A 13,333-nucleotide genomic window follows, 5' to 3' on the forward strand; every position below is an offset into this window, starting at 1 on the left:
TCAAGAGAACCAGCACATCCAGATCTCGGGATTAAGGGTTCCAATCTCTGCCCTGCCTCAGGGGCAGGCCATAGGTAGGTGTGACAGTTACCAGAAGCATCACTGGGGGTAGCACTTCCAGGTCAAAGCTGGAACAGCTACCTACTACAGACTATGGATTTGTACTAAACACATTTTGCACATTTTACATGATATGGCCATGAGCCTATGGGGACCAGGGAGTAGAATGTGATGGTTTTAATAAAAATGTTTCATAGTCATAGGTTCGAATACTTGGTCTCTGCTGATGGAAGTGTTTGGGGAGGAGTAGGGGGTATGACCTTGTTGGAGGCAGTTTGTCACTGAGGCTGGGCTTTGAAGTTTCAACAGATTCCCAGTCCCACCTCTGCTTTTTCTTTCTATCCCTGACTCATGGTTGTTTTTTAAGTTGTCAGTACCATGACTGCTGACTCACTGCCATGCTTGCCACCGTGATAGTCATGCAAAAGAAGACATAGTGTGTTTCCTTTAAACAAGAAAAATAATTGGCTTAATAAGGAAAACTAAAGTCATATCCAGAAGTTGTATTTGCAGGATCCACATTTTCAAATATCTGCTGGAGGATCAGCCTACAACATATCTCCTTGGATAAGGAGAAACTAGTGTATTTATACCATAGAAATGGGTCAACACTGTAAGTCAGGATTTTCTCATCATTGTGATTTGTTTTAATGTCGACCTGCCTCTAATTAGGATCACCTGAGTGAGGAGTAATTGTTCTGATTACTTGAATGAATGAAGGCAGACCCACCTCTCTTTTGGGCAGCCCCTGTGGTAGCAGTCCAGATAAACAGTATGCTGAAGGAGGCTGGCCTTTTGCACAGTTAGCCTTCCATCTTTACTGCCAAGTTGATTTACTCTTGTTGCAGCCGCTGATCCCTTTGCTGACACCTAAACTAGTGTTTCCAGGTTTCATTCTTGGATTAAGGACCAGAGCCCTGCACCCACCCCCAGGAGCCTTTCAAGCTTGTGGTGACAAATTGAGACTGCTCAGACACCCAGCCTCATGGACCAAGTAACTACCTGGTTTTCAGCTTTTGGGTTGTAATTCAGCTGTGGTTACTTTAGTAGAAACTGAAAATAAAGTCTTTAATATATCCATCCCATTGGTGAAAGATCCCCTACAATAGCTTTAGCTTGACTGCTGTAACGCCATTTTGCAAGGCTTAAACATAAAGAACAGGATATCTGCGGTTCAGGGGAAGAAGGCCAAACAGGAGTTCATAACTATAGTCGGCCACCCGGCCTTGGGAGAGAAACCGTTGAGTCAAAGCAGGATATCTATGATGGGCCCCCTGGCCTTGGGGAATAGACAGTTGGGCTAGGAAAACACCACTATGCCCTAGACAAGGCCAGGTCAGCCACACACACCAAATTTCCGAGAATTAAGCATATGTCCCCAAGTTCACCCTGGCCTTATTTGAATCAACCAATGGGAACCCTGTAACTATGCTTCTTGCTTCTGTAACTGCGCTTCTGCCCCTGAGATCCTATAAAAAAGTCCCCCTTTCCCTAGGAAGGCGCACAAGTCCTCCGAGAGACTTGTCGCCCCAGGTACCTGTGTATTCAAATAAACCCTCTTGCTGTTTGCATCTGATGGATGGTTTCGGCGTGTTCCTTGGGTTCGGGGTCTCTCCTGAGGAAAGATCCCCCCCGGGAATCTTTCATTGGTTATACCCCTTTATAGAACCCTGACTAATACACCCCTGTACATCACACATGGTAAAATCTGACTTTCCCCTCTATCAGCAGCTATCAAATACAATAGCCCCTCAGCTATAGGTGGGAGCTCCCACCCATGCTGTGACTTTGTCTACCTTGAGCTTGTATAATTCTTATGCATGCTATCATAATTGATGTGAGTTCATATGCTCACCTATTCTGCCTTGAAGTCCTTTACTACCTCTGGATCTTACTATCTTTTTGCTTCCTCTCCTGCATAGATCCCTGAACCTTGACCATGCCATTTAGCGCTGAGTACACTGAAATCTTTTCTTCAGTTGTGGGTTTCTCTGTTAATTGTCATCTACTGCCAAAAGAAGCTTACCTACCTGATAAGGGTTGAGTGATGAAGTGATTTATAGGTATAGCAATATGTCATGAGGATTCTTTGTATTGCTATGTCCATTACCAGAATAATAGCAGTAGGGTTTCCCATAGGGACTATAATCTATCTAACCACAGGATCTTGATTCCATTAACAATGTGAGGTATGGATTCCACATCATGGAGTGAGCCTTAAAACCAGTCCAAAAATGGTTGGTTGCTCAGTTACTTTTATGCCACTATTGTGCCAGTCAGCCTACCCTTGTCAGGCCAGTCATCATTATCGATTTCGGGGTTCACAGCTGGGTGATACTGATGATTCCTTTTCTCCTCTGGTAGTGTGCATAGCACCTTCCAGCACTATGAAAGCTGGCCTGTGAGAGACAAACTTCCAGTTGAATACCACTTAGATGTCTTCATGTCTTATGATGCAAGTATGTGGTATCTTCAGCAATAGGGTCTTACCATCAAATTCTAGAAGATAATCAATAGCGTCAGCACTAGCCTGTAGTGTTTAGGGGCATCTATGAGACACCATTGACTCAGAACTCAAAAAGAGATAACCCATTCTTGGTGCTAGAGTCTTTATTTGGTATCATGTGGTATCTAGTTGAGGTATTGCCCCCCACCCATTATACAGCAATTCCACTTAAACTCTTTTTATATATGTATATATTTTAGGATTCTCCTATAGTAGTAAGCATCTACATGGCTTCTTCAAAATGTCTTAGTTTTGCAACTTGGGTTATGGTATCACACCACCAGCAACTTGTCCCCTTAGTTTTTATTGGCCTGGTGTATAAGGGGCATAAACAAAGGCAGCAGGAAAAGCAGGGTTCCTGTTTCAACACTCAAGAATAAATAGGAATCAAGGCTGGTCAATAATTTCCAGAGTGTAATGTTATATGATTGTACTAGAACCAGAGTTATATAGACATTGAAGTCATATTTGACTCTCAGATGTTGAATTTCTCCCAAAAGGAACTTTGCATATCTTTTAAGCATCTGAAATAAAGGAAAACATGACTTAGCATAGCAGAGGAATTACTGATGTTCCAAAAGCAAAAACAGTTAATATGGCCATGTGAAATCTCTGTTCTCTTTTATTCAGATTATATGCATAATATGTGATATACAATTTACTATGTGTGAACTATCTATGCAAGAGAAGAAAAAATAATTTAAAAGTAGTTAGAGTAACAGACAATGCAGCCACAAGTCTGCGTTCTACATTAAGAAAAACAGAGGATAAATTATCATGTTTTAAGATTTAAAAACATCCTTGCACCAGGCAGAGGTAGCATACACCTTTAATCCCAGCACTCGGGAGGCAGAGCCAGGCAGATCTCCATGAGTTCAAGGCCAGCCTGGGCTACAGAGTGAGTTCTAGGAAAGGCACAAAGAAACAAGAGAGAAGGTTTCTACACAGAGAAACCTTGTCTCAAAAAAACAAACAAAAACAAAAAATCCTTGTCTGCTGGGCAGTAGTGGTGAATGTCTTTAATCCCAGCAGAGGCAGATGGCTCTCTGTAAGTCAGTTCCTAGATGGCTAATGAAAGGCCATTGTAAGGGAAACAAAGGCCCCCCCCACTAGCTCTGCTAATTGCAGATTCAGTGGAAAATACTGCACTCTGCCCCCATGCCCCATACCAGAAAAGTTAGCCCATCATACTATGCTAACAGGATGCTTGCAGGATGACCCCTGTGGTTGCGTTTGCAAGATAAATTGCTTGGGAAGAATGCTTGCCAAATAACCCCTTGCTAGATAAGCTTGGAATTCGTTTACCTACCCAGACTCTGAGAAAGACCATGGAGACATCTGGCGTCCAGGTGTCTGCACTCGGGGTGACCCCACTCCCCTGCCCTGGTAAAACTGCCTCATAAAAGGCCTGTGAGCCTCAAACTCGGGGTCACCAGCTACTCCTCGCGCTGGTGTCCCACGAACTCGTGTTAAAGTAAAGCTTCATTTGTGACCCGATATCGGAGTGAAGCTCTCTGTTTTGTACGCCGACCCTAACACTAGGGCTACACAGAGAAACCCTGTCTTGAAAAAACAAAACAAACAAAAAAGTGATTCTGTTGAATAAAACCATGAAATTGTAAGTACAGTCATAGAAGCCTGATATGAATGTCAGAAATATACACCAAACCACTTGAATTTTGCCTCAAAACATCTTTTCTCTCCCCCAAGCATCCTATGTGTCAATGCTTGCTATTTAGTATTTTTTAAGTTTACCTAAAATGTGAAAATGCCCAAAATAGCCATTCTAGTCTTGAATAATGCCAGTCACACACTCCTCCCCAGCATTGACTGCTGAGTGTTTTTAGATGCTGTATAGTGGTGCCAGCTGGTTCAGCAACCGTCCAGGGACTTAGCTGATGTACCAACACTATCTCTGGTCAACTCTCCTTTCGTCCAATCTCTGATATAAATTCCCCTACTTTTGCCACTCTGTTAACACTCTACACATCTCCTTCACTTTCCGCAAAGGATGCTCTACCTCCTATGTAATCAAGGAAAAGAATCACTTCCCATATATGAAGTCTCTCAATTTCCTCCTTCCATTGTTAGCCATTTGTCTGCACATGGCTCACCCCCTCATACCTCCCTTTTGCCCTGGGGTTCTTTCCCCATCTTGACCTTTGCAACTTCACTCACTCACACAGATCTCATTACATGTTCCCCTACATTGTCATGCGACTGTAGGGTGTTCTCAATGAATGCTTTACATTGAATACTTTTATATTCTTTTAAGTTTCCTCTGCTTTTATAGAAGTGGAGATCTATACATTATTGAGTAATTGTCTGAAGTGAGCATTTCCTTTCCTTGCTTAGCACTGAAATTCATAATCCTTTCATTGGATGGAATCTAATACTCTGCTAGATGCTTCGACTTAGTCTGATGATACACTTGTTTTACTTGGAAGCTTGCTTATGCACTGAAATGAACTTGCATTTTTTTCTGCTTCTCCCAATGACAAGCCAAATGGAAGATCCCTGCCAATAGATCTCTTAAATGATATCCTACAGTTGTTAAACCACTCTCCAGAGACAGTCTCCCTCCACTGAGGCAGGACCTACATCAAGTAGGTAGGGAGGGCTCTCTGAAGGCCACACTAGCCAGCTGTCACCAAGTGTTTCCAGGTGGATGTCTCAGCTAATTGACAGTTCTGGTGGAGAGCTGGAATCCGGATAGCGTGACTCACAGCAAAAGCAATTTACCTTTTCTCTGAGCAATGGACAGACAAAACACCACATGCAGCAGGTTGCATGCTTTTATTCATAAAAAGGAGCATTTTTTATGAAAATTGTCAAAATCACTTTATATGCTTGGGTAGAAATCTTTGGCAGGCACACATACTATTAATTTCCATATTAATTCTATATTCAGTAGTTTCATTTCATCCCCTAACTCTTTATACTGCTCAGGTGGCACGATTGTTCTTCTGTTTATGTCATCTCTCCAGGCTGTTTTCCAAGGCCAAGGCCATCTCTGTGCCCTCTGAAGTGCTCTGCGGTTCTCTCCTGTGTGCTACAACAACACTGTAGGAAAAGGCCCATTGATGCCTGACCACGATTGGGTGGCTTGCAAGGCTGAACCATACAGACCCAGAACAGCTGAGAAGAAACACTGTAGGCACAAGGGAAGGGAAGGCAAGTTTTTAACGCTGAGAATTTATTTTTTGAATTTTTATTTTTAATTTAATTTTATTTTTGCCAAATCTGTTTTACTGAAGAGGAGAAAGAGAGACTTCTCGATTTCACAAATATTGTTAAAATGCTGCTAAATTTTAGTTTCTTCGTGTATTTCAAAGTAAATCTTGGAAAAAATATTGTTAAAGCCCTTTGTTAAAAGTGATGATCTGGCTGCCAAGTCTTAAAAAAAAAAAAGAAAAAAGAAAAAAAAAAAGAATGGGGGAAAATGTGCTTCAAGGAAGAAGAAAAAAAGGCATCATTTCTCACTTGAGACACTACTATATGGAAAAGAAGCAGGGTCCTGGGCTCTGAAGTCTAAGCTACATTACTGCTCTCATTAAAATTCAGATCACATCTCGGTGTGTTTCTGCAGCACACTACCCTGCTTGATCTGATAACTTATCAGTCAGATTTCAAGTAGCACTCCTTTTACATTTAAGAATGTGATAAGGTGTCCTGCAGAGCCATCAGACTAATTTGGTTTTCTGTTTACTCTTTCCAAACTGCTTTTTGTCAAGGGACTAGGTAGCCCTGGGCAAGCCACTGGGCTCCTAGGCAAGTGCTGGCTTGCCTTAGTCCTGCTGTCCTCCAGGCTTCCTTTGCCAAAAGCAAGCCACTCCAACTCATGGCCATACGCATTCACTTCTCTCTCCCTTTCCCCACAGGAAATTCTCAGAGGGGTTTTACTCAATACCCTGTGATGCTCAAGTGGTCCAGGAGAGATATGGTAATTGTGTCTGAGCTACAGTTCAGGCTTAATGAACATTATGTTTATGAAGAATGTAGCTCTGATTTCTAAAAGCACTTTGGTAAATTATACAAATTAAATATTCATTACTTTGTACTTCATCAGCTCACATTTGGGACACTTTTTCTTCATTATAGTAGCCTGGAGTAAAAGCTTTTTGAAATACCTTTTATTCTGTTATTTTTCAGAAACTTTTACTTATATTACTAGGGCCAAACTGTATCCTCACCCCCATCACACACACACACACACACACATACACACCCCTGAACACTCAGGGCCTATGATAATCATAATTTCTTTTTTTAAATGGAAAAAAAAAAGGCAACTAGATGTTTAGTTAACACAAAGAAAGTAACCATGCATCTGTCTGTGATTCTTATTGCTGTAATCAGCATAAAAATATGCAAAGCTTTAATTCCGGTTTTCATTCAAAGTTTATCACTCACTCTTAGTCCAACAAAAGAAATGTAATTTCATTAGGATTAAACTTCAGAACTAGAGCTAAGACACTGAGGAGTTACAAAGGAGGAATGCTGTCCAGAATTAGAATAACCTTAGCATGATTGAGCAGCTATCAGGCTCCGGGTTAAAATCCTTTAAGCGAAGGCTGCTTCCTACCTACTGAGGTAGGTGATAAATGACAGCCTTTCTAGACTTGTGGATATGAAAATAGAAGGAGAACTATGATGAGGCTGCTCGATTTTCACCCTCAAATACTCTAGTCAGCTAAAAGTGCACTTCCCTGGGCATATTCAGCAAGCTGACCGTGAATCCGAGCTGGTAGGTAGGTTTCAGCCACACTGCAAACAGCTGGCATAGAAGTGGACCTGAGGACCAGAGAAATGCCCTCAAGTTTAAAACGGCTGGATTTTCTTTTTTTCTTTTTCTTTTTTTTTTAACTTGGAACTTAAACAAATGGCAATTAATGATCAGGTTTTACTAAGGGATGTTTGGGAGAGAAGTGAATTCTAAAATCGATTTTAAAACGTTACAAATAAAATTATCTCAAGTTTACGTTTAAAGAGCACTGAACTAGACGGCAGAAGAGATGAAAGGGAAGTTCTAATTGAATCTTACAATTATATTTTAAAACTCTGTGTGTGTGTGTGTGTGTGTGTGTGTGTGTGTGTGTGTGTACAACACATGTCACAACACAAAGATGGAGGTCAGAGGACAACTTGAGGACTCCCAGGAATTGAACTCAGGTTTTCAGGCATGGTGGCCGGTGTTTTTACCCACTGAGCCACCCTGCTAACCTTTTTCTTTTTCTTTTAGTCTTCATAGCATCCCTTAATCTCCTTAAACACCAATGATCTAACCTAGCAAAGGACAATAATATCTATCTCTGGCTTGCAGTGCACATACAGTGAGATTATAAAACTGATATGTAAAACCAACAAACAAAAAACCTTAGAAACTATAGAGGGTGGGAGTGCGGGGCTCAGCAGTCAGTCACTGTATGCAACCATGAGGACCAATGCTAAGAACCCAGCACCCACCTAACAAGCTGGGCACCACGGTCTCATGCACACCTGTAACCCCAGTGCTGTGGAGGGGTGGGATGGGATAAAAACAAAGGTTTGCTGGCTGCCAGCCTAGTCAAATACTCACATGCTCCAGGTTCAGGAAGAGACCCTGTCTCAAAGGGATAAGGCAGAAAGAGATGGAGAAAGACATTTAATGCCCTCCTCTACCCTGCACACATATATGCACAGGCACACACACACACGTACACACACACACACATGTACACACACACACACACACACACACACACACACACACAAAACCAGAAACATAAAAACTTTTTACATGTTAAATATTCTATAAAATCAAGATATGAAAAGCTCAAGCCATGAGTTTATGTGGGATGTTCTGTATGTCAATGTGCTGCTCTGATTGGTTAGTAAATAAAACACTGATTGGCCAGTAGCCAGGCAGGAAGTATACGCAGGACAAGCAGAGAAGAGAATTTGGGGAAGTGGAAGGCTGAGGCGGAGAGAGCTGCCAGCCACCACCATGACAAGCAATATGTAAGGTACCAGTAAGCCACAAGCCACGTGGCAACTTATAGATTAATAGAAATGGTTAATTTAAGATAGAAGAAGTAGATAACAAGAAGCCTGCCACGGCCATATAGTTTATAAGTAATATAAGTGTCTGAGTGATTATTTTATACGTATGTTGTGGGACTGTGGGAACTTGGTGGAACCTGGAGAGAAGCTCTCCAGCTACAATGAGCTTTACATGTTCACACACTAAATCATCACTAACAAAATATGAACTCCAACCAGCCATATTAGACAGACTCAGCAAGTTGTATTAATATGTTAATTCATGTATGTGTGTAATGATACCAATTAAAGAATAAGAGAAATGAATTTGAGAGGGAGTGGGAGAACATGGGAGAGCTTCAAGGGAGAAGTATGGCATAAGTATATTTTATTTAAAATAAAACAAATTACAAATTGTGATTGAAAGCCTAAGAACCCAGGAGACAATTGCGGCCAGGTGACCATCCCTTCTCGGTGCTAACAAATTGTATTCTGTAAGCCTGTTTTGTCAAGACGGTTGTTACACCATTTGGATGAGCGCTTACTCCTTTTCTTTGTGCTTTCGGCCTCTGTTTTAACTAACTTGCCTGCCACGATTGACTTTAAAAATAGTGGAGTTGTAAGAGGGGTCAAAAGAGGTTTGCAGTGAGGGCAGTAGGACATGGGGTATGAAGGTCAGGAGGAGGCTGGGGTGGGAGGGTACAAAGTGAGGCACGGGTGAGGGAGAAGAGAATCAACAACATGGAGTGTGTTTAAAAATGATGTCATGAACCTAACGGGAAATGGGAGACGAAAGACCAACACGCTTAAGCAGGAAAATGAGAGAAATGGACACATCTACCCCTAAGGGTGTTAAAAGCCGGGGGAGGAGAGGACAGAAACGATGCAATGAGCTTGGAGAATAAAACACAGACAGAAGAGGGAAAACAGAGCTGGCAAGGGGTTTGCTTGCATGACACATGATGAAGGAGCTCTTAGAAGCAACAGAGAGAGGGAATGTCAGTTATTTGGCGCTCTTACCCTGCGAGGAAATGCAGGATAAGAGCGCCAAATAACTAACAGGGAAAGCAAGCTAAGAAGGGAGGGCCCCACTCAGAAGACTGTATAGACAGGCTGGAACCAGTCTTTTGCATGTACCAAGGAAAGTGATGGAAAGATAGCTGTGGAAGCCACAACAGCAGCCTATAAATAGAGTCTGGCATTTTGAGGATAGGAAAAACTAAACCACAAAGTGTTCTTTTTCTTTATTTTCAACACAGAACGCCCAAAATCACAGATAAATGGAGGGATCTCCCCCCACTCTCCAACCAAGTAAGGCAGCAGACACCTGCTGGGTCTTCTAGTTCACTTTCTGTCCTGACACTGTTTGCTTAGCTATAGCATCTGATCCCTCAGGTCAAGGGTTGAGACTCCCCAAACTGCTGCTTCCAATGTATGCTGGTTGGTTTTTGTCAACTTGACACAAAATAGACATATCTGGGAAGAAAGAATCTTAGCTGAAAAAAAAAAAAAAGCCTCCATGGCATTGGCCTGTGGGCAAATCTGTAAATTCTTGATTAACGAGTAATATAGGAGGGCCCAGCTCCTCAGAGTGGTGCCACCACTGGGCAGGTAGTCCTGGATTGTGTAAGAAAGAAGATTGAGCAAGCAGCACAGGAAGCCGCACTCTTCCATGGCCTCGGCTTCAGTTCCTGCCTCCTGATTGCTGCCTTGAGTTCCTGTCCTGGCTTCTCTTCATTAATGGACTGTATGCTGTAAGCTGAAACAAACCCTTTTCTCTCTAAGTTGCTTTTGGTCGTGATGTTTATCACAACAATATAAAAGCAAATAAGACATACGTCAACCCCAGTTTGTGACCTCTACCTCCATCAACTAGCTGCAAATCAAGATTCTTAGCATCCTCCTCCTAACCTTGTTTAACTTGTGTTGGAACAGCTCATAGAACTTGGGAAATTTACATATATATCTCCACCTATTAGAAAGGTTGGTCTAATGGGTGCAAAAAAACAATGATATGTCAGAAAGACGCATGGACAAGCCATAAAGGAGGCTCCTGGGCTACTATCCTCTCTCTTGGAGAGACACCCTCTTGTTTAGCTTTCTAGAGCCTCTGCAAAGCCAGTCCTTTGAGGATTCTGCAACTGCTTCATTCCACAGGGGTAACTAAATAAATCATCTGCTGCTGGGATCAGCTGTAACATGAACTGCTAAATGGTCTTATAAAAAAAAAAAACCCAGAACCAGATATTGGGGTGAAAACTGAGAGATCAGAAGAATAGAACAAGCCAGCCACAAGTTCTTACTGCTAGGAAATCCTCAGCCCAAGAGAGCTACTTCCTGTATACTCACGCCTTATATACCTTTCTGTGCCCGGACATCTTACTTCCTCTCTCTGCCCAGCTACATCACTTCCTCTTTCCACCCAGCTCTATCACTTCTTGTCTGTCTGTACAGACCTCCAGACCTCTATGGTAAACTAGTGCTGGGATTAAAGATGTGTGCCACCATGCCTGGCTCTGTTCCCAGTGTGGCCTTGAACTCACAGAGATCCGATGAATCTCTGCCTCTGGAATGCTAGGATTAAAGGCTTGTGCTACCACTGCCTGGTCTCTATGTTTAATATAGTGGCTGACTTTGTCCTCTGATCCCTAGGCAAGCTTTATTTGTTAGAGCACAACTAAAATATCATCACAATCAACTCAACAGCCCAAGCTCCATTCTCTTCCCCAGAGGTTGGCAGGTGAAGCTGAAAACCTTTAACATATGGTCGCCTTGGGGGAACCAGCCCACTCTCAGCTACTAGGGACCCCATCTACTATACAATCCACTAGCAAACAACAGATGCCTTTTTCCCTCCCAAGATTCCAAGGATTTTAGAAACTATATAGCAGGGGATGAGGACAAAGGCTGGTGTCTATTTTACAAAGTCATAAACATGTCAAAAGAAAACGTGACAGAACTCAGGAAGCTGAGAAAGGAGGACTGCCCTAAGTTCAAGGCCGGCCTGGCTAACACTGAGAAACTCCATCTCAGAAAAGTGCTTTATAAAAAGGAAGGTGAGACAAAGAGAGAGAGAAAGGAGGAATGGAAGGAAGAAAGAAGGGAATAAATAAACAAAGGAAAGGGAAAGAAAAAAGAAGAAAAGAAATCCACATTTCACAATCACTTCATTTGAAGGAGAATGGTAATGGAGAAAAGTCAGATAATGGGAAAATTGGAAGTCAATATAATAGGATAACTGGGTTTTCACAAAAGATAAGAATGACAAGGTCTGATAAATATTAGGACTGATGCAGCATCGAGAGATAATGAGATCTTATTCACTGCTGATCTACATTCAGTCATGACATTAATCCCTGAAGAAGAAAAAAAAAAAATCTATTGAATGAGCTTCTTTAGAAAATCACATAATCTTGATCTCTAGCAGTCTTGGTCAGTATTCTATTGTTGTGAAGAGACACCATGACCATGGCAACTCTTATAAAGAAAGCATTTAATTGGGGCTGGCTTACAGGTTCCGAGGTTTAGTCCTTTATCATCATGGAGGGGAGCATGGCAGCACACAGGCAGACATGGTGCTGGAGAAGTTGAGAGTTCTATATCCAGATCCACAGGCAGCAGGAGGAAGAGACTCTGGGCCTGACTTGGACCTTTGAAACCTCAAAGGCCACCCTCAGTGACACACTTCCTCCAGGAAGCTAAACCTTCTAATCTTTTCAAACAGTGCCATTCCCTAAGCATCTATATGAACTTATGGGTACCATTCTTACTCAGATCACCACACTAGCTATCCCAAGGGGTTTAACTAGCCATCTACCTTTTGAGTTTCTTCACCAGCATCCTAACCAACTGGATATCTGGATTTGCCTAAACATCTCCAAGATGAGGTACTCACTACTTCTTAAAGCAACATATGCCACGCTCAGCACACTTTGTGAAAAAAGTCTGTTTGCCACACTGAAACAGAGTTCAAAAGTTTCTTCCCCTGGGGCCATTTCTAACTCCTTTGGATTTTCAGGCTGGTGCCTACCTGGTCTCCTGAGTTCCATATTATCTCATTACTCACATTGAGCAAATGTTTACACAGACATGTCCCCTTTTATTTTCAGAGTGGTACCAGAGGTCCTTACGCTAAGCTCCGGGGTTCTGAAACAAGCACACACTTCATATTACAGTTCAGATAGGAAAGGTCCCCAGAGTCTCCAGTGTTAACAGCTTGTATCCCAGGAAAGCAGTGTTCAAAGGTCTGCTTCCTAGTGGTGTCTGGATCAGGAGGGCTCTGACCTCATCTGTGAACTAACCCATTAATAGGTTTTCTGCACCCCTCACCCCACTCCTTCACCATAATAAAGTTTCTACGCTGATGCAGTAGCCAGATCAAGCCAAAATGAAGAAGTATAACTAACCCCAAATACATTTGAACACTGCAACTCCTGGGCAGATCCTCAGGTCTCAGAAATGGGGGCCAGAGGAGTTGCACCCCCAAACAAAAGCAGGGAGCTGTTACAGGTGGTAGGCAAGGAGTGATAGATAATGTGTCTGCCACAAGCTGGGTTTGTGCCCAAGTGTGGTCAAAAACTGAGTGCTCAGGTGAGGACTTGGGCAGCTGGTAAATTCAGGGGAGGAAGCCTGCAGTAGCAACCAGGAATGCAGAACTGGGCTTTTTTTTTTTTTTTTTTTTCACCTTTCCTTTGTTCTGAGACTCTCTGAGCAGACAGGATTTGGAGAGAGAGAGAGAGAGAGAGA

The sequence above is a fragment of the Onychomys torridus genome, chromosome 16, assembly GCF_903995425.1.
Source record: "Onychomys torridus chromosome 16, mOncTor1.1, whole genome shotgun sequence".
Taxonomy (NCBI): domain Eukaryota; kingdom Metazoa; phylum Chordata; class Mammalia; order Rodentia; family Cricetidae; genus Onychomys; species Onychomys torridus.